We start from the raw sequence: 22,548 nt of genomic DNA, 5'->3' as shown, positions 1-22,548 counted from the left end.
CGTTATAAAAGGCCTTTGAACTTACGCAGTCTGGGCATATTCTGACCGCGCACAGTACAATGGGCGGGAGAACAGGGGCAGAGCTCATCATAGCTAATCTCTGTGACACCCTACCATTTCTCATATGTGAGGTCCTGTTTTGATCTGAAAATATAACTTTTTTTATGGATGCTGCATGAAATAGAAACTCATTCATCTGCAAAATGTCTGCAATAGACTACAACATCACCCACATTAAAAATAAATGAAAGGAAAATCGCTTATAAAACAGTATATGTTTAAGAATTATTCAAGGTCATCAGGGCTAGACTCTCTACAGAATAGAGCTGGGTCTATCAGGGGGTCCCCTGAAAGGCTGGGGCCCTGGGCCAGAGCCCCTTTTACCCATGCCTTAAATGACTCTGCCTATTACTGTAAGAGAAGCTGCTCTGGGAGCACTTCAGATTATCTGCAGTAATATTGGAGAGTCACTGCTGTGTTACAATATTGAAAACACACGGCGCTATACCTGAATATTAGATTTAAACACATTTTGGAATTTGGAGGAGTGTGCCTGTCCACTGTATGTGACCTTGCCAAAGAGGGCATGAAAGAGCTGAAATTGGATCATACATTCGAAGCATTTAGGAACAGGGGTCCTCAAAATACATTTGTGTCAGGGCCCCAAAAATTCTTAAGATTTCCCTGGTAATACATACTGCGTCTGCCATGCTAGTTTGCACTAAAAAAAGACTCGGAGGCCCACCCACGCATAAATAATGAGTGCAAAATATGACTGGACGAAGGTCTCAATCTGTCTCTTGCACAAAAGTTTGAAACTATATAAATCCCTAATTCACAACACACACCTATGGATGCCAGCTGCATTTCACTTTGTTCCTCTTCTTGGGCTGTCATGAAAATGGTGAACCAGAAATTTGATAATCTTTGAGGTGCACTGTTACACTTGATACACAGATGGTGAGAGCTTCGTTGGAAAATTAAAATCTCCCGGATCAATGTTTTGGGGCCATGGACTCTTTAAGGAAATGGTACAAAAGTATATTTTGCCACTTTTCAACGATCAGTCGTTGATGCGCACATGCTCGTTGATTCATGATGGGACTTGCAGCTACACCACGTTCAAATGTGACCTCTGTGTGGTTGGGCAAGTGTCATGCACTGAACAGGAAATGTTTCAAGTAATTTTAGGATGTCAACGTTGCAGTAAGCATGGCGACATCCTTTGAGCCCACTACTCTGTTTCTGACTCGTTGACGGGTTTACTGTACAGAATGCAGCATGTATTCCATATTCCCAGTGATGTAGCAAGGGTGCTATGAGCCGTGCTCCACATTGTTCCACTTTCGTCTCTCCTGTCCTCTCCTCCTGCATCCACCCTCTATTTTATGTCTCTCCTTCTCTCCTCTCTAAATGTATTGAGACTGAACTATTTTGTCTGATGCCCGATGGAGCTACCTGGTTTAGCTATAGGGGAGATGGGCCGTGGATTCCCTCCTTGGTCGTCCCCTACCCAGTCGGTCTTTAGACAGACTTCTTTTTGTCTCTCCTGATTGTCTCTTCCCTTATCCTCCCTTTCTCACCTCCCCTGCCTCCTCCACTACTTCTCTCTGTCCTTTCTCTCCCCTCCTAATTGTATTGCTTATTTTTTGAAGTATTGTGTAATTTGTTGAACTTGTTCTGTTACATTGTTGATTTTCATGTAAAGCGCTCTGATACCTTCGGGTCTAGCCAGCACTAAATAACACTCTTTTAAATAAAAAAATTTAAAAAATCGCCTTCTGGTTTTGTCCTAAATGATATGCTTTTTGGTGTACACTTGGCCTCTAAAACCCTTGGGTCTTGGTGAAACTGCACCTGCTGCACAAATGATACCTATGCCCCTGCATATACTAGTAGTAGAGAGGTGGTATTCTACATACATTTGTAATTAATGGGAGGTTGGATTATCAAAAAATCTAAGGCAGACAATTTAGTGCTCTCAGAAAAAGAAGGCATTTAAGAGTACCTTGTAAATGTCTGCTTCAAAGGGGGTTATCCAGTGGTCGGATAATTGGCACTAATATCACCCACACCCGAAGAAAACTGCCCATTAAATATATTATTGGACAGTACCTGTGCCAAAGCTGCTGATACTGCACTCTTTCCATGTGTAATTGCAGTGCTTTTGTATATAAATTCAGCCTAAGAGAGAAATAGAAGGGGGGGGGTGCAAATATGTATTTGAAATAAAGTGAGTTAGGTATGAGGCATGTACAATATGAGAAGTGCAATGCGAATCTTGGTGCACCTGGGAACAAACTAATTAGGTGGCCAAGATGTGTAGAAGGGATGTGTGCTCAGCATGTTCCCTGCGCAAGGCGAGTGTGACAGGCGTGCAATCAGAGAATGGTAATCTCCTGCGGCTTTTTAAGATGTCTGCAAATTACAGGCTAACCCTGCACAATGCTTGGGGCTTCCTATTGTTGGCATTTTGCTGAGTTGAGGCTTCTTGGGGTTTCAACGTGTATTTGAGTAGGGGGATGATGGCGGCAAAAGAAACTCCTATTTAATTGTGTTCATTCATCATGGCAAGCAATTCTATCACCTAGGAAACATATTGAATTGCACTGTGCAAAATGTCTTATTTTCAAAGCAAAGGACTTTGGCATGTTGTTTTAGGTGTCCTTCTCTTCTCTCTACTGTCCCTCTTAGCACAGTACTGCTGACATTGTTGATCTATTTATTTGTAGTTTTACATAGCACAGACCTGAGACGAATGGGTAGCATAGTGCTTTGCATAAAAAAGTTTGAATATCTAAGAACTTCAATTTTGTTACATTACAGTAGCTGAGGACAGGTTTCAGGATGCTGATTTTAGTGAAGTAAGGCACACAGGGGCATATTACCAACCAATAGAGATAATTTTTGTCTCTAACTTGTTTAGAGACAAAAATTATCGCCGCACATCGGCGATTTTTATCGCAGATAAACCTTGCTATTAGCAAGGTTTATCGCAAATGCGATAAAAAACGGCCGCAATGCATGAATATCCCTGAAAAGTCAGCGATATTCATGCATTATCGAGCAAATGCTCTTAGCCATGTTATCCACCTCCCATTGGTTAACATGGCTAAGAACTGCTCAGGGCAGGTGTTAGCTTTTGGAGATATTCGCGCTTAGCGCGAATATCTCCAAAAGTTGGTAATAGGAGATAGCGGTGTTAGTGACTGTTTCCAGTCGCTAACATCTTGGCACGCCCACTTTGCATATCATTAGTGATAAATATCACTGACATGCAAAGTGGGGCCAAAGATGGTCGCTATCTCCTACTAGCTGTCGCTAAGTGGTGTTAGCGACAGCTAGGTAATAGGGAGATAATTTTATCTCCGCTTTCTTGGCTTTTAAAGCCAAAAAAGCGGAGATAAACCCCCTTGATAATATGCCCCACAATTTGTGTTCTAGTTCCATGTCGAAATGCTGCCTAAACCTGTAGGACGTGAGTATCCAGTTATGAATTCCGCCCATTCACTAGACAGGAACCACCCATATACTGCATAGGGAAAACATGCCTGGGAGCAAGTAGAAGAGCTCCGAGAGTGATACTGAGTAAGCACAAAGACTAACAACTCATTGAATTTGGAGAAAATGAAATGTCCCTTTATGAGACACTCCACCCTTGTTATTGAAGGGATCCTACATAGAGAGTACTTTGTAGGGGTGAAGCTCCGGGGATGTGGGGGAGGGTATTTGGGTTGTTACAAAAGGCATTCTGTAGTAAATAGTTGTGTACAAATGTTTTCTGTTGGTTAATGTGAAGTGTCTGTTTGATTTCACCTGGGATTTGTACATGCCCACACTGCTGTCAAAAACACACACACACTTTCATCTATGTTTTAAAGCCCTTAAAAAATGTTGATTAGTTTGAAAAATATTGCAATTTAAGTGCCCCTAACCATCCACACTCTTCTCTATTTCCACTGCCCTTTAAGGCACCCTCATGTTCTGCTTCTCATGTAATGTGTTTTATTAAGATGTTGCCGTTTGATTGTTGGGAAATCTGAAGCTCACACCCCCCAATAATACTGACCAAGCCACTATCTGGGTTGAATCTATTATTTTAATTGGTTCAAATGTGACTTTGCTGAAATGTTGTTTTAACAGGGATAGAGTTGTGTGACTACGGGGGTTAAGGAAAATCTGTGCACATGCTGATCGAAGTCTAAAACTGTTTATTCTCAAAAAGGAAATATCTGTGAATCCTAGATTTGGTTGGCCAGGGGGTCCCCAACTAAAATTATTGGAGTGAGCGTGTAAGCAAAGTCAGGGCACAAATTCAAAGTGTTCTGCACACAGACTTCAAGTGAAGATCACATGACTTTTTAAATCTAAGAGAGCACACAGGTGTCTAAGTCTGAGATCATGTGAAAGGAAGATCACCTCCTGTTCTAACAGTAATGTACGCATTTTCAGCTGGGCAAGCTAATGAACACTTTCTCATCTCAGGAGTCCAGCTGTGAAAGAGGGGTTCAAATTGCCAAGGAGGGGACACTTCATTTGGTTAGCATGAGCAAGAAAACATAGCTGAGGCAGTTGCACCAAGGTAATAGCTTGTATTTTACATGGAAGTGGCCATAAAGTGGTTTCAAGCCATTTTGTCAAATTTATTTTGTGATGAGAGAATATTTGCATCGATAGAGAATCTAGGAAAACTGATAGTGTTTTGGTAATCAGAAAAAGGAGGAATATAGAAAACTTTAGTTCAAGATGTATTTACAAGCCAGTCACTATATGTAGGTTGTTTTCATAAAGAAACATTTTTTGCAACAAAATGCCAACAATGTCATGCAAAATGAAATCATATATGTGACAAAACTGTTTTATTTATTTAGAGATTTTTTTTTTACATCTATAGATTCCATTCAATGGGTAGAGAAAACATAGGAAAAAGAGGGTTGCTAATGAATAGGCAGTAGATGGAAATTAACGCAAAGGGGCAGATTACGATGTTATTAGGAAGGGCTCCAGATGGGATTCGGTATTGTCAAATCTGATTTGGAACCCTAGTTTCCTATCGATTCATACAGTTTTCTCAACGACCGATTACGATGCCCGGAAACCGTGCAAGAAAACTGAATCAGTTCCGAAAGGCATCAGGACAGCCCAAGTCTTTCAGAGCCAATTCGTACTGCTCTATGGACACGGTTTCCGGATGAGTGATTATGATGACTGATTCGAACAGCCGTTCCGATTCAGTTTGTCTGAGACAAAACAGCTTTCGGAATTGGTCTTTGGGGGTGAATTACAGGTCCCCCTTCACCCGGAGGCATCTGAACGGGGCCGTGGGGGTACCTAAGTGGCCCCTCTTCTCAACCATGCCCAATGTGGTAAGCATGATGGGATGCCCACCACAGGGTGCAAGGTTTAACCCAACCACCCCTTTTTTCAATGGGAGCCTGTGTTCATGTTCGGAACACAGGCTCCTATTGATGTCAATGCAAGTCTGACTGAACGATGTTGGGAGACATCGTAATCGGTCGTCTGGATTCACAGGACCTGATTCGTTTTGAAACTGGTACAGAACCGATTCGTTCGGGACAGCTTCTAAACGACATCGTAATCGGACCCGAAGTGCTGATAAGTTTGGAATTGAAGACAGCAAAATAACATGGGACTTTAACAGCTCATATTTCAGAACTATATCATTCACTGTTGTTTCATGTGTGTCAATAACAATTTGAATACTTCTCTAAACGTCTACAGTAAAGGTACAGTAGACTGCTGTGAAATGAAATGCCACACTAATGATCTGGCAACATTTCAATTGATTGATGGCAGAAAATGTATCCTCAGTTCAGCTTTCTGACCCACTACCCAAAACTTCCATGAAAATGTCATGAGAGAAAACTCTCAGAGATTGTGTATAAAATCTTAGGAGGGGCTCCAAAAATGTGTACAATTCCTAGTTATAGCCCCACCATAAAATATTATGTGTGACTACAACCCTTAATACTTTGCATTTACATTCCCCTTCATTGTCATCACCTTAAAATAGTTTCCCATTCCAATGCTTTTCAATAGAAAGCATAGACTGCTCTCTGAGGAAGAACAGTGGTGCCTTGTCACCAAAAACTGCAGTAGCCATTCTTCCTGTAACCTTTCACCTATAGAGTATCGTGGTAGAACAACATCTTTAAAAACAGTTGAGAATTAAACCCAAAATGTCCCCCCAGATAACACTGATTTTGTGATTCTAAGTAAAACAACTTTTAGTATTTGGATACCTAATTAGGAAACATTTCAGTTTTGTCAGAAAAATGTAGAACTTTAAGAATTTTCGTTTAAAGCATGTGGTGTTCTTATTCAGTCCGTTTTAAAATAATTCCCTTCATTGCACTAGCAAAACTGTGCCGTTTTGAAAAGTCTTTTAATCAGGCTAATGGATTTTCATTTCTATGTATTTCTCTTTCAGGTTCTGACCTGCCTCACTGCTGCACTTGAGGTAAGTGTTGATAAATATGTTGAGTCCCGCCTTATACCCAGTGCATTTAGCACTGTTCAGTAAAGTTCAATGACTACTAATGCCACATGAGGCAAGAAGTACACTTCTGACAAACAACACTGTAATTACAATTTACATTAGGGATGTTAAGCCTGCTGTAATAAACAAGCCACCAGATATCAGCAATTCCATTAGGGATTTTCGCTGCAATCAACACGTTTGGATTTTAGCATTGACCTCAAGTGTAAGTTGGATTGTTTATGAAAAAAGAAAAAAACAAGCTTTTATTTAAGAAAGTGCAGATTAATTTGCAAGAGTAAAGAGTTGTCCAGATGAACACAATCTTAGCAAGCATGCTGTTCAATGTATTTGATCAAGGGCCTTTGTTTTATAATGATCATACAAAACACGTAACCTTGACCGATGTTAGTGCAAGCCAAGAAGATGGTAGTGCAAAGGTGTCTGACATCACCAGGCAGTAGGAGAAAATCTATGAGTTTCTCTCCCCCAGTTTGGAAATAAACATATTTATGGAAATAATTGAGCTACTTTTTCTAATACTTTTAAACTTCTTAAAATGCTTCAGGAACCACTTTTCTTAATTTCTAACAGATGAGACTTGTTACACAAACAAAGCAGCCCTATGTAGTTTACTTTAACTGCTCCAAAATTATAAATATTGCATGAAATATAAAGGTTACAAGGTCACATTTAGGGGCGTGCTTAACTTGTGGAATTTCCTCTGGTGTAATGACATAAAATGTTGGTAAAATGACACGAAATAGAAATTATGGATTTAGCTTAATATTTTTAGAATGAAATGTGTCCTCACGCACTTTCTGTGATAAAAAAATAGCACAAAAATTACAAGTGCCGCTCTCCTTCCCACCATTCGTGTTGTTCCTATGCTCCTGCAATAGGATTCTTGCATAATTGGGGCCTTTTTCCCATTTTAAAAGTGACGCACCGGCGGCGCAAGGCCTTCATAAATACGGCCCTTGGTCTTTAATTATGCTACCAGACATAATGAAAACACTCGCACTGGCTGTAGGCCGTCCGCCGCATTGCGACTTTAAAAGTCGTTGTGGCGGAAGACTACAAGTTGCGCCAGGGAACAGTCATTCCCTGGCTGTGGCAGAGATGCACCATAATGCAAAATGCTCAGTGGGACTAGCATAATCCCGCTGAGCATATTACGTGTTCCTGCACCGCCAGTCATATCATGGAGGGAACACCGCCATGAAAAGGCTGGCGGTGCAGGAACAAAGAGGGCCCTACAGCCCAAGCCCCCCATGGGGATGCATTCAGGGAGGCACAACATGTGCTCCACTGTCTCCTTTCTCCCAAACTTTCAGCATGGCATGGACGTCACCGTCTATGCCGGGCTGGAACTTGTTTTGCTGTTTGCATTGTGGTGCCTGTTTTCCAGGCACCGCCATGCGAAAGGTAATGGATCGTCTGCCTTACACAAGTTCAACTTGTAATAAAGCAGGTGGTCCTTGCGCGGGTTTGCCGGTGCTGTGTCAGCGGAGAGCTGGTGCAGCACTGCCAAAGTCATAATTAGGCCCCAAGTTTGGACTCCTTCTAAGTCTTATATTAATATTTCCTGCATTTGTGTTTTTTTGTCTGAGTTTCTTAAAATGTTTGTTTATATTGTTTATATCTATAGATATCCAGTAGTTCAAAACTTACTTAGATAATACCTGATCATAGGAGAGGCAATCTATGACATCAAATGCAAAATACAAAGTCCTACAAAGCTTACTGTGATCTACAAGATGGTGACCATTCAATTCAAGAAGCCTACAAACAGAGAATTGATGCACAATGGTTATAGAAACACGTCAAGAAATATAACAAAGCACAGATCATAAAAGCATTCTATTTATTTCTTCTCTTTAAGAAGGCATATGAGATATGACCATATATTTAAGAATAAAAAGCTGTAAGTGACGTAGGTGAAGCACAGTGGGAGAGTAGATCAATGAAGATGGTAAGTCATGCCACTAAGATCCCCTTTCTCAACAGCCAATGGCCCAGGGGCTTGAGTGAGCCTCCTGGACTGTTGCTCATTTCACCAGCATATGCGGGTTTTGGTTAAATGTTCCCTTAAATACTCCCAAAAAGGAGGTCTATAAATAAAAGTTAACAACCTTCATTAATAGTGTTAAAAGCTATGGCATGTATGTTCTGCTAGTGTTTGAGTATTCATCGTGACCGGACACACAGACTATGTGATATTACTGCAACATGCAAGAGAGTCTGAGAAGACACATTTGAAAAAAAAATATTATGGTCAATATAGAATGCAAAAATTAAGGTGCTGATGGCCAAAATGGTTTAAAAACACATGAAGATTAACAGTTCCAAAAGTGGTGGTGTGTCGTTCCACTGCCTCGGAGCAGTAAAAGAAAGGGAAAATAAAATTATAATGACTAATGTTATTATCATTTTATTTTGTCCTCCTGCTGTGGCAGCTTGTGTGAGGAGGCGGGGCGGGCTAAAGAGCAGAGGAGGAGTGGTACAACCCTCCTAAGTGTGCAATTACTGTTTGGCTCCCAAACCAGTCATGCACACTTTCCCCCTTCTCCATGCAGGTTTCACGACAGCCTGAATGGACAAAATGCCCACCCCTACAGCCCCAGGCTTAGCGCCATGTCATGATGCTCAGACCAATCCCAACGCTGCATTGCGATTGGCTGTGGGGAGCATGGGAGCCCTGGTGCTTCCTGCTTCCTGTTTCTCATAAGAAGCCAGAAAGAAGATGCAGGAGAGGTGGCGGTGGCCGGCCAGATGGCAGGCCGGAAGGTAAGAGTTTTTATTTTTTATAGTGAGCCCCCTGCCCCTTGTCCCCCACCTCCGCCACTGCTGCTTCCAACGATACAGAGCAATCATCAAGCTAATAGAAATATTCAGCATCAAATATCAACCTTCATTTTTCGTGTATTTTTTGTGCAGTTTTGTGATCACTTTAAGATGCAAAAATAATTTTAAAACACATTTTTAAAAGCACTTCACCAACTAGAAACTCGGCTGGTGTGTTATAAAGTAGATTTGTGCTATGGCTTATTAAATGTGCACAATGTAGAAGCACCACAAAAAGTATCCAGAAAAAAGCTTGAAGCGAAGTCCTGAATAAATAAGTGTAAAAAATGTCGCTGTGTGCTGAATCAGTCCCATTATCAGCCCACATTATCTCACAGCTGCAATTACAGTGGTGGCTACCGACTCTGTTTCTCTAGCGAACAATCTTCAGCAGCAATTTCCTCAAATTGCTGCAGAATTTCTTCTCAGAAAATCAGAAGAACTCATTGAGAACAATGGGGTTCCCAGTTATTTTACACTATCAGTTTTTTCTTGTAAGATCCTTCCTCGTTGTGCTTTTCATGATGCATGGCGCTGAAAGACGAACAGGGCCAATGACCCCAACTGCATGCCTATTCTCCAACCAAATAGATGCTCAAACGTCAGTGAGTAAACACTGTTCTTCTGCTCTTCTTTCTTTCATGGTCGACATCTAGACTCAAATTCCTCAAATTACTTCGAAATGAGCAATCTGTGATGTTGATTTTACAAGTAAAAACATATGTAAACCTATTCGTTCAAGGAAATAGGTATTGATTTCAGTTGTGATTTATTGTTCTTCATTGATTTTTACGCAAAATATTCTAATGATATGGAAGTTATGGGCATTCTATGGAAATGGTCTAGGTCTGAGATTCCCAAAAACAAGAGGAGTACTTTCAGAGTGCTTTAAAATCGAACACCTGGATCAAAAAAAGAGAAAATAAAGAAAACAGAAACACACAATTAGTTCCACTTGGATAAGAGAAGGGGTAGTTCTTTGAGAAGGAAGCCTATTACTCTCACAACAACACAGTGAGACTTTCATTTAGGATCTACATTCATTACTCCCTGCTTACACCCTCATTACAGTTTCCTCACAGATCCCAGTTTGCAGCCAATTCCCGTTTGCACCTGAATCAGGATTATAAATCTGGTGATTATAGCACACACTGTGTGGTTGCGCTGAGAGAGAAATGGGGCGAATGAGGAAGGGGGTGCCACACCATAGGGAAAGTCTTAAGAGAAGTAAAGAGTGGTTGAAGAATACTGTTCTCGCTCCATTACTTGGCTCAGTAATTTAAGCGTTTACCACAGAAAAATGTGAAGGTTGTTGGGCAAAGAAGAGTTCAAGTCAGACAAGCATTGGCATAGCCAATAAGTCTTGCCTTTGAGACCTTATAAATGTTTAGTATCCAGCACAATATCCTTGGTGCAACAACACAACTGTTGCATAGGTAAACACTTATAAGGTCACGAAGGCGAGACCTATTGGCTATGCCAGTGCTTGTTATTTATGCTGTCGAGGAGCTTCAAGGCCCCTTATGCAGTCTGTGGATTACGGCGAGAGCATTATCACACTTTTTTCCACAATATTTCAGCAAAACACTACAATTTTCATGTTGATATAGAGAAAGCAAGAATATAATTAAGAAAAGGGCGCAGAAGTTTACTTTCAGCTGATTTCCCAGGGCACCTACATGCTCCCTCCACATAAATTTAATAATTTCCTTGAAGGACGGGGCTTAGATGTTAAAAAAAAAAGTACTATCTGTGGATAGACTGCTAGAATTCAACGACTAAAGCCCTCGAAAAGCGAAGTATTAGGAGCTGGTAAAAACATTTCAGGAAGTGGGTAGAAATACGAGGAGCCGGTGGAAGGTAATGGGCGCCTGATGAAGGATATGAGGTGACATAGTGGGATGGAACAAAAAGACGTACCTAAACTGATATGAGAGTTGAACCACAAATTTTAACTCTATAAGGTAGAAAAACTCATTTCAACCCGAGATGTTGCTAATCAATAGCGGTTTATTCATTCAATTTAAAGTGATTTTTTACAAGAATTTTTCAATTTATGTACAAATACTACACCATTATTCAATATAAAAAGACTCATTCGACTTGTCAGACATATCACACTCATTCGAAATCAGACATCCATATGTACACAAAACTAAAGAATAAAGAATTACCAGAAATTACCAGGGGAAAAATAAATGTTGGGGAGAGAAAAGGAAAAAGCAAGACAAAGGTTGCTCAAACGATAAACATCTGTGATATACCATATATATATATACACTTGGAGATTAATCTCAATCAACTTGTTTGATGGAACACACTGTATATACACAAATTAAAGCATTCGAGTTATCAATTTTTGAATTTAATGGGAGCAACACTTTGTACAGAGGCCTACGCGTTTCGAGTCCCAATCGGTATCTAGTGGGGGGACTCTCGTCAGGGCCAAAGGAAGTATCTAAAAAGAAAGGAAAATATCTCTATGTAAGAAAATTCACTCAAGACCTATCATGGAACATCAGAGTAAACAACCATTTCTCTCCCCAACATTTATTTTTCCCCTGGTAATTTCTGGTAATTCTTTATTCTTTAGTTTTGTGTACATATGGATGTCTGATTTCGAATGAGTGTGATATGTCTGACAAGTCGAATGAGTCTTTTTATATTGAATAATGGTGTAGTATTTGTCCATAAATTGAAAAATTCTTGTAAAAAATCACTTTAAATTGAATGAATAAACCGCTATTGATTAGCAACATCTCGGGTTGAAATGAGTTTTTCTACCTTATAGAGTTAAAATTTGTGGTTCAACTCACATATCAGTTTAGGTACGTCTTTTTGTTCTTGTTAATTGGTGCTCAGCCTAACTGATTAGAGCCAACTCTTTGTTGTTCATATAGTGGGATGGAGGCAGTTGACAGTCATCACAGGAGCCTGATGAAAACCATCAGCAGGCACCTGGAGGAGTGGCCAGGCCTCCAGTAGCCGGAGAAGCAGCGAGGCTTTCAGTAGCTGCAGCTTGGTGGCCGCGCGCTATTGTCATTAGCAGCATTGGAAATAGGCCCGAGGTGTTGAAAGTTGACAGACCTGTGGAAGGGATGGGGTTTACGGAGCAGCAATTGAAGAAGTGCCATGAAATAAGTATGCTCACGTCAAAGAAAGCCAGATCACCAAGACTGCCTTTCAGCTGCAACATTTTGCTGAAATACTTTGTGTGACAGCCTTTGCTCACGATTTTTAGGTCTCATGAAGTCATTTTAAAAAAAAAATCCTTGCTAAAACATTTCATATAGTCAACCTTAAACGATTAACGAAAACAGTAGCATTAGGTGACCCTGTATGATGTAGGTTCGCTTTTCAATAATGATTTCCATAAAAAGTTGTTTTCTTTTAACATTCGTCTACCTGGATTAGTATTTAAATTACAGAAAATGATTGCCAGGTTAAAAAAACACACACACTATCTGCTTCCTCTAAATCAAAGATGTTCAAGGTGTGAGCCCTCTGATTTCTCCCTTTTCCCCCCAAAAATGCACAAGGGAATTCTGTGTGCAAGCAGAGATATTTCACCAAGTTTGTAGCCAGGCAGTGAATGACTATGTCCAAGAGACGTAAAGTGAAATAAATTGACGGGAAAGAGAATGTGTTAATGCCGGTCAGAACGGAGCAACTGCAAAGGCATTGACCATATTCATCATCATAAATCTTTATTTCGGTGATTTTGTCACCATAAAAGATACACCCAATTCAATGCATAATATTAAAAGAATAAAACGTTAAAAAACATCAGAATCCATCCGGTTACATAAAATTTTTCCAAGAATACAGAGTTTCAGATTTTATGGTACAGTCAGTCAGTAATCAATGACCAGCCTTAAGGCACTGTCTCCTCAGAGACCAAATTGCACCTAAGTATTTAGCCACAGCAAAGACAATGTAATCAGTCAAATCTGTTTTCAATACTCTGAACGCGGCCAAGCACTCCGCAAACCCCAGGCTCCTACAAATGGGCACAATCCATTTCCTGCGGGAAGCATTATAGGCCGGACAGAAAAAGATTATGTGGAGCTCTGATTCATTGGCCACTCTACAAGCCGGGCATAAACTGGTTGCTGAATCACTCCACTTACTAGTTAGTGCTCGCAGTGGAAGGGTCCCATGCCTCCACTGCAAGTAGAGTTTCCTAAGTAGAGCAGGATATATTTTATCCAGGGCTGGTTCAAAACTGTATTTATCCTTAATACATAAAAATGACTCCGTAAGTGTTCCCAGAGTAGCCTGATGACAGAGTGCCGCTAGTTTACTGTCACGATAGACCCTTTCCAGTCTCTTTTTGGGAATTAGTGGGCATGTGATTGAGGGATCAGACCAGAGTGTCAGTAGGCCTAGCCCCTCCAACTCAGTTTTAATAAATTTAAACCATTTGATTTTCCCAGCATTAGGCATGGCTAGGACCTCTTGTAGACCCTGCCTATAGCTGATCAGTTCCGGGACTGCCCACATCCTCCGCCAATAAACCAAGGGACGCAGTGCCAGTTCTTCACTTAGAGGTCGCAGCCCTAGGTCTAACCTTAGTGGAACAAGGGGCGTACTGGACGGAAGTCGGACCACCTGCCTAATGAACTTGTTCTCCTCTCTCACCAATTCTGGGGAAGCTACGTGACCCCATAGCTCACAACCATACATGGCAGCCCCCCTTGCCTGTGCCTTGTAAATCTGGAGTGGTGGGCCGATGGGTTTAATGGATGACCTATTATTTCCCATGAGCCTCAAAACCCCTCCCGCATACTGGGCCAATTTAAGTTGTGCTTTCTGTTGGTGTGTGGACCAGGTCATATTGTCATTTATCATGACACCAAGATACTCAAAGGTGTGCACCCTTTCAAGTCTGCTCTGGCCAATAGTAGGTGTGAATCGTAACTTTTGTGGGGGATTAAAGACCATAAATTTGGTCTTTAAGGTGTTGATTTCTAAACCATGTTCCCCACAAAAATCCACAAAACCGTTTAGAACGCGCTGTATCCCCATTGGGGACTTTGAGAGCAGCAGGGTGTCGTCGGCGAACATAATCGCCGGCACCCTGCTGCCTGCCAACTTGGGAGCGTCTGAATTGACAACCCCATTGAGGTGAGCGATTACCCCGTTGACATAGAGACAGAACAGGGTCGGTGCAAGCACACAACCCTGCCTTACCCCCCTGTCAACGGGGAATCGGTTTGACAGCGCCCCCTCCTTACCAGACCTCACCTGGGCAAAGTTGGCAGTATGGAGACAAATAATCATCTCCAACAGGCCCGCAGGGACCCCCAGTTTGGCCAGCACCTCCCAGAGTTTTCTGCGCGGGACCAGGTCGAAGGCCGCCCTCAGGTCCACGAATACAGTGTAGAGGCTGCCACCCTCCAGCTGTACCGTTTTCCAAAAGATGAGGGCAAGCCGAAAGACCTGGTCTGTGGTGGAGATCTTCCTAAATCACACCTGGAATGGGCTCAGAATATCGTTAACCGACATGTCCATATTGTGAAGTCATGACACAATGTAACAAGCACTGAAATACAAGCGCGGCACCACGGCCGCGAAAGTTAATTGTGAGAGGGGGAGCAGGAGGTGAGTCCATGAGTAGTGTGCCCGCGCGCAATGGGGAGACCAGTCTGCTCTTTTTCGAAGCACATACTCATGCTTGTGGCGCTCTCTGCGCGCTCCCGCAAGGTGTATGCCGCCACAAGCACAAGTATGTGCTTCGGAAAACAGCAGAACGACAGATAAAGTTCTCCTATGCAGCGCATGGCGCTGTGTAGGCGAGACCTAAAAAAACGATTATTCATCCTTTTATCCTTCTGTGGCCCCTATATTGAAGACCATTAAGTTGGGTAGCATTAACTCCTGCTATTTAGAGGGTTTGGAAGCGCTACGTAGGAAACAAGTGGCTAGCTTTATCTTTCCAAGGGGCATATTATCAAGAACAGCGTTAAAATTATCGCCGGTTTAGCGGCAGAAAACTGCCCCTAAAGCGCGATAATGGGCTTGATAATATGCCCTGGAGAATTCCAATAGAAGCCCATGTTCACACCAGAATATGGACTTCTATTGGAATTTTCAAGGGCATATTATCATTCCATTATCGCTGTTTTAGGGGCAGTTTTCTGACGCTAAACTGGAAATCATTTTTAACGCCGTTCTTGATATTATGCCCCCTAGTTCCACAGAATAACCCTATTACATAATAGTAAGCTGTAAATACTGTCCTCTAAAAAGACTGGCAACATAACATACCACATAGACAAAGGCACTAAAAGTCCAGAGTGTACATGCAAGGGTCTAAGATGTGGGCATAGACTTTAGCTTATGTGTTAGTGTGTTTGCAAAAGCTAAAAGCCTGAAACGGAGACAAAGTTGAAAACAAAAATATGTTTATGCTGTGTAGTGTACAGGACTACTTTGCAAGGCAGTTTTTTTATTGAGAGTTGAAGGGAAGATTAGAGAAATCTTGTAAAAAACACATTGAGGGTCACTGATAGTAAAACACAAAAAATAGTAGCCTAGAATGAGTAAAAGCTCCACAAAGTGAAAAGGAGTGCTCTTTGGTGGATTAGCTCTAAACTGTAACTAGTAAATCAGAATAATACATTTCCTAACAAAACTATCTATCTATCTATCTATCTATCTATCTATCTATCTATCTATCTATCTATCTATCTATCTATCTATCTATCTATCTATCTATCTATCTATCTATCTATCTATCTATCTATCTATCTATCTATCTATCTATCTATCTATCTATCTATCTATCTATCTATCTATCTATCCATCCATCCATCCAACCATCCATCCACCCACCCACCCACCCACCCACCCATCCATCCATCCATCCATCCATCCATCTATCCATCCATCCATCCATCCATCCATCATGTGTTTTATGCTCCAGTTGAAGGCAAAAGTGCCGAAACGTGTGACCGCCTTTCCCCCACTTGCACTAAATGGTCATTCTGCTGTGTTTAGAATAAAGGAAAATTTTCGACACCTTGATCGTGTGCCGCTTCTTTTTCCATGTTTCATGTTCAGGCTCAGGGAAGTACTTGTTCAGTTTTAATCTCTAAAAAGCACTGAAGTTCACTAGTTAGGGTTATCTCAAGTAACTATAGCTCATGCCCTAAGGTAAGTATAACTCGCACCCTTACCATGCACTGCTAATTACTCTATATATTACATCACTCATTGCATCTTCTTTGACATCATTGATAATATCACTGTGCATGGTGGGTGCACGAGTTATAGGCACTGTACTGTAAACAGTGATCCAAAATATTGCCTCGTTCTTTTCAGGAATTCCGCTATTTTTCATCAATTGTACTAATAACGAAGCAGTGGGATAATTCAGTAAATTGGAAAAGCATATTTTCCTCCGGCACTGCAGCCATGCTAGTCAAACAGAGTGGTTGCCTTCCGTAAAATTCCTGTCAACTATTCAACACACTAAGTCTAATGTCTTGAGGCTAGATTACAAAACATTTTAAGTGGCATTCTTTAATGTGCTTAATGGTAAGTTAAGGCAGTGCATGATTCAAACACCGTTTACCATCATATTCTGAAAACTGGATTCTGGAGGTGGTAATGTGTGACGAGAAAATATGGGAATATTTGTTGTGTGGTATTTTATTTTTTGTGATGATGCATTCTGTTGGTTTTTATGCTGATATGTTTTATATTGTTTAATTGCAATGTGAATTTGTTGTATTGTACTGTAGTAACTGAGTTGCGTTCTACATTACATTTGTTGTTATGTTGCTTTGTATATATTATTATACATGTTCTGCTGTTTTCTATAGCTATGTCCACAAATGCTGCTACATTTCCAGCCAAAACAAGCACATGACTTTAAAAGTTTCCATAGTATGTAATAATTTACCACGTCTAAGATGGTAAAATGGTGAAGCACCTGCTAATAAAATACTTAAGACACAAATGAGTCCAAATATGGCAGTCTTAGTGTAAACGTAGCACTCACAGAAAAGGAACTTGGTGTGTTATTTCCTCCCCCCATTTATAATTGGTCAGTCCCTGGGGGATGGAGGCTGTGTGCCACTCCCTATTTATAATGTCGCCGGGTCCCAGGAAATGGGGTCCCCTGGCCAAATTCGACCTGTGAAGGCGTCCATGTGGCCCCCTCCCCAAAATTACTTTGATAGATCCAGGGGGTAGGGTTCCTGCTGCCAATATTGGTCTGGGGAGCTGCGTGCCCCCCTCCCTTTTCAGAATAAAACCGGGCCTCAGGCCCCAAAATTAGCCCAAGGAGGAGGGCTATGTGGCCCCCCTCAACCATTAAAATGTATATTGGCCCAGGTCATGAGGTCCCTGTGGCCAATATTGGCCCAGGGAGGGGTGCAGCATTCCCCCTTCTTAATATGGCCAGGCCCTGGGAGATGGTGTCCCTAGGGCCAGAAATAAACCCTGGGACAGAGGATGCATGCCCCACTCCACATTTACATGGCCTGCAGGCCAGGGCTTATGGCGAACCCGCCACCATGCACGGCCAAAGAATGTGCACGACGTGGGGTTAGCTGCATGTGTGGGGTTGGCTGCAGGACCTGGCCACACCCTGCCGCCCAGCCCCAGCTGTGCACTGATAAAGGATGTGCACGACGTGGGATTGGCTGCATGCGGGGTGTAAAGGTCCTGCTGCCAAACCCCAGCTGCAATAAAAATCTTTAAAAGTAACTGAAAAAAACAAAGGTTACAGGGACATTCTAGTTAGCAAATAGAATACAAAAAAACATTAGAAATTCACTACAAAAACCAAGGTTACAGGGACGTTATAGTAAGATTTACAATTTGCACATACAAAACCGTATAAACTCAGCTATTATAGTTATACTTTTCTCAAGTAACTATAACTCATGCCCTAATGTCTGGGCCAGACTGGCCGCAGAGGGCACTGGGCGTTTCCCCGGTGGACCGGAAGGGTGGGAGCTGGTTCTGGACTGGTGGGGTCTGTTTTTGGTAATGGGGGGCCAGTTTTGCAGTGCTGCAAATTTGGCCCCTGCCAGTCAGACGTAATTGCCAGGGCTGGTTTTCGATCCCAGTCTGGCCCTGCCTAAGGTAACTATAACTTGCGCCCTCGCCATGCACTGCTAGTTAGCCCACATTTACATCACTCATAACATCTTCTCGGACATCATTGATAATATCAGTGCAACATTTGCTGTAAAACTATTGATGAGAAAACAGTGCATGGAGGGGGTGAGTGTTATATTTACCTGAGGGCACAAGTTGTAGTTACTGGAGATAAGTATAACTATAACAGCTGAATTTCTATGGGTTGGTGTGTGTAAGTTGTGAAGCTAACTATATTGACCCTTTAACCTTTGTTTTTTAGCGAATTATATATACATATATTTCGCTAAAAAACAAAGGGTATTTAGACTTAAACCTATATACACACACCCATATATATATATATATATATTCACTGAAAAAAACACAGGTTTCTGGGATGTTATAGTTAGGCTGACATTTCAGTCATACAAAAGCAGAGAAATGCAGCCGTTATAGTTAGCTGAGCTAACTATAACTTCTGCCCCTGCAATGCACTCCTGATGACATCACATATTATATCACTCATGACATGGTCAGTGACATCATTGATGACATCTCAAATGACATCACTGATGACATCATCCTGTAAGTGTGAGTGTTTCTAAAAAGTTTAAGAATGTTATATATATACACCAATGTGTATTTAAAGAATGAGTGGGAGTATGAGTGTCTGTATGGATGTTTCAGTGCGTGCGTGAGTGACTGTATAAGTGAGTGATTAAATGTGTCTTAGTGAATGCATGGGTGTATGACTAATCTGTGTGAATGTCTGTATCAGTCTGTCAGTTAGTGAGTTAGTGGCTGCATGGGTTGCTGAGTACCTACTTGAGTGTGTATATGGGTTAATGATTGGTTGTTTGAGTACCTTTATGGGTGCTTGAGTGTCTGGGTGCATGGGTGGGGGGTGTGTGACTCTTTGCATGGATGTGTGAGTTAGTGATTCACTGGGTGAATGGCTTCACGAGTGCCTCTGCGAGGGGCTGTAGAGGGGAATGATTGTGCATATGGCTTTGTTGATGAGTGAATGGATGTCTTAGTGGTATATGTGTGAGTAACTAGATATGTGGAAGACTGTATATGTGAGAGTTGGAGTATATAAGTGACTGTTTGTGAGAGTGAGTGATTGTGACAGTGGCTCTACGGATCAGTGTGTGCTTGTGTCAGGGATTATTTAAGAGAGTAAGTATGTGTTAGTATCTGTTTGAATAAGTGAGGTGGTGTGTGTAACTGTATAGGTAAGTAAATGGCAATTCTTCGGGTGACTGACTAGGTAAGTGAGTAACTCTATGAGAGCGTGGCAGTGTGTGAGTGTCTGTATAAGTATATGAGTGCATATATCAGTGGCTGTTTTGATGAGTGGCTGTGTGAATGAGTGACTGTATGGGTGAGTGAGTGGATGAGTGTGTAGACCTATGAATCAGTGAGTGTATATATACTAACTGGCATTTGTGTGTCTATGGTTTCGAGAATTGTAGTCTGTATTTTAGAGTAGGTGTATGAAAGGTTATATTAGAGTGTGAGGAGGTGCATCAGATATTAGGTCGATGATGCTATTTGAGATGTCATCAGTGATGTCACTGACCATGTCATGGGTGATGTAATATGTGACGTCATTAGCAGTGCATTGCTGGGGTCTGAGTTATAGTTAGCTCAGCTAACTATAATGGCTGAATTTCTTCGCTTTTTTACGAGTGAAATGCCAGCCCAACTATAATGTCCCTGAAACCTTTTTTTTCCTGTGAATTTCTAAGGTTTTTTAAATGCTAATAATAACTATAATATCCCGGAAACTTCTATATCAGCAAATGAAACTTGTTAAATCGTTTTTAATAGTAATTTCAGGAGTCGCGGTATGTGCATGTACATTGCAACTTCCGGACTCGCGTATGAGACGTGGCTTGAGCGTGATTTTTCATATATATATTTTTCTCATATATATATATACAATAATTATATCAAATTCAAGGTAAACTTGTATAATAATAAATGAAATTTATTAACTCATTTTTTTTAAAGTAATTTCAGGAGTCGCGCAACTTCCACGTACATTGCTACTTTTGGATTTTGCGTAAGGGACGCGAATGTAATGTTTTTTTAAACAATATCATATGTTAATATAGCTTTATTTAATTTATTTGAAATAAAGAAATACGGTTATGTGTTTTTAAAATATTATCAAATAGTGGTAAATATTGTTATAATGTAAAATTGAAACAAATTGCGGAATCACTTTCGGTAAGGGGTGGCACTGCATAGGACTTGCACACCCCATGTGACACAAAAAAAAGAGATTTGATTGGTTAAAGATACTGTCATCTTTAAGTTTGCTAGATCCCACCTTCTCAGTTCTAATTTTGGGCGTGGTTGACAACAACCATACTTTTTGAGGAGCTTACAATTGTGCAGCTTTATTTTGGTGTTTTGAAGGTTTTATTGTTGGAATTAAAATGGCAACTTAACAGGATCTGCAGGAGGAGGAAGATATCCTTCAGGAGGAAGAGGAAGAGACACGCCACAAAAGAAAGGAGCGTGTGGTATGAGAATTCTTTTCCATACCTGAAGGACATAAAAAGTGAATGCACAAAAAGTTGCATGCAACATCTGTAAAAAAGTTCTGTCCCGAGGATTGGACATAAAATACTCCTGCGGTACATCGTCGATGTACAAACATCTCCAGACAGTGCACAAAAAGAGGCTTGCAAGAGCTGAACTTGCAAGAGCAAATGAAGGCAGTCAAAATCCTCAACCTTTAACTTCACAAGTTGGTGACCGGTTGCAGTCTGTACCACTGGCTCTTCCTGATTTTGCCAACGCAGGACTTTTTTTGTCCAAAATGTATCACTGTGCTGAACATTGGAAAACAAGTTGTCCAAACAATGTTGGACACAATTAACAATCATAAATGTTAATTTTTTCCCTTAATTTATGCATGCTGTTAAGTGCTTGTTTTTTTGTTTGCATTTTTATTGATAAAAGCTTAAAAACACCAAAAAACAAAAAAAATATATACATATATATAAAATAGTTTTTAAAAAAGAAGGAAAAAATGGTTCTTACGTAACCACCTATTTTGATTTAAAAAGAAAAGCTATATGTTGTATGAAGACATGAGTCAATGGATAGTGTCTGTGTGATTGCATTAGTGCGTATGTAGTGCCTGAGTGATTGGAAGAGTAAATGAGTAGAGTTTGAGTGAATGTTTGAGTCAAGATTAGAGCCTGAGTGAAGGGATGAGTGCAGAGGCTGTGCATGAGTGAAGACTTGAGTACTTGAGTACTTTTCTCTCCTGACCTTCAATAAAGCTAGTCAGGTAGTCCATTTTGGGATTTAGTTCAGGGTGTAGGGTAAAAGTGTTATAGGATAACCAATGCTTGGCTTGTTAACAAGCTGCTACCTGTTATGTCTTGTGATGTGATGACATGTGATGGCATGTCATGTCAAGTTATGTGCACATGGCATGCTTAATGCTGCCTTAAAGCCATCTCAAGGAAAGGAGGAGCCAGGGAAGCAGAGAAGAGGTGTGAAGCATATGAATATAAAATGACCCCAACATTTTCATACCATATCAGCTGTTGGAGTGGTGGCGCATAAAGGGTAGCCAACCTAAGCTTATGGTTGACTTGAAAAGGAGGTGGGTGCAGAAGAGCCTAGCTGATGGCAGCAGTGTCTGAAAAAAGATTCAAGGCATAGCAGTAGGAAAAGTTTAACCTAGGCTGGTAGTGAGAAACCAACAAAGAGACAGAAAGAGGAAAAAATAGAGAGAGATAGAATTTGTGTGTGTGTGTGTGTGTGTGTGTGTGTACGTATGTGTGTAAATGACTTCTGGGGTTTGTATCTTACACTTTACTACTGTAAAAATCTATTTGTGGTTCTTCTTTTTCGGGCTTTCACCAGTGGCGTCCACCACAATAAAGAGGTAGTGGGGTGGGTGGAGAGTATACGGGGGCGCGCACGGGAGAGCGCATGACGGGGGGGTTAATAATAAAAAATATATATAAAAGACACACTTACCTGGAGCTCCCGCCCTTCTCCCACATCGAGCCCAGCCTCCTCCTTCCTGGTCCCAGCAAGCATTGGGGCCGCATCACGGACTCCCTGCAATTCCT

General features: G+C 41.2%; 1 long non-coding RNA gene across 1 annotated transcript in view; it reads left to right on the top strand.

The window, feature by feature from the left end:
- LOC144819922 (uncharacterized) overlaps positions 1-22,548 on the top strand; it is a 1,320,117-nt gene that overhangs the window by 423,777 nt on the left and 873,792 nt on the right. Inside the window, exon 2 of the long non-coding RNA XR_013607623.1 lies at positions 6,452-6,481. This is a non-coding gene — a long non-coding RNA (uncharacterized LOC144819922). The remainder of the gene's footprint in view (positions 1-6,451; positions 6,482-22,548) is intronic.

Source organism: Lissotriton helveticus, chromosome 2_1 (genome assembly GCF_964261635.1).
Source record: "Lissotriton helveticus chromosome 2_1, aLisHel1.1, whole genome shotgun sequence".
NCBI classification, from domain to species: domain Eukaryota; kingdom Metazoa; phylum Chordata; class Amphibia; order Caudata; family Salamandridae; genus Lissotriton; species Lissotriton helveticus.
The sequence above is the reverse complement of the archived record's forward strand: the minus strand, read 5'-3'. Positions and strand labels throughout refer to the sequence as shown.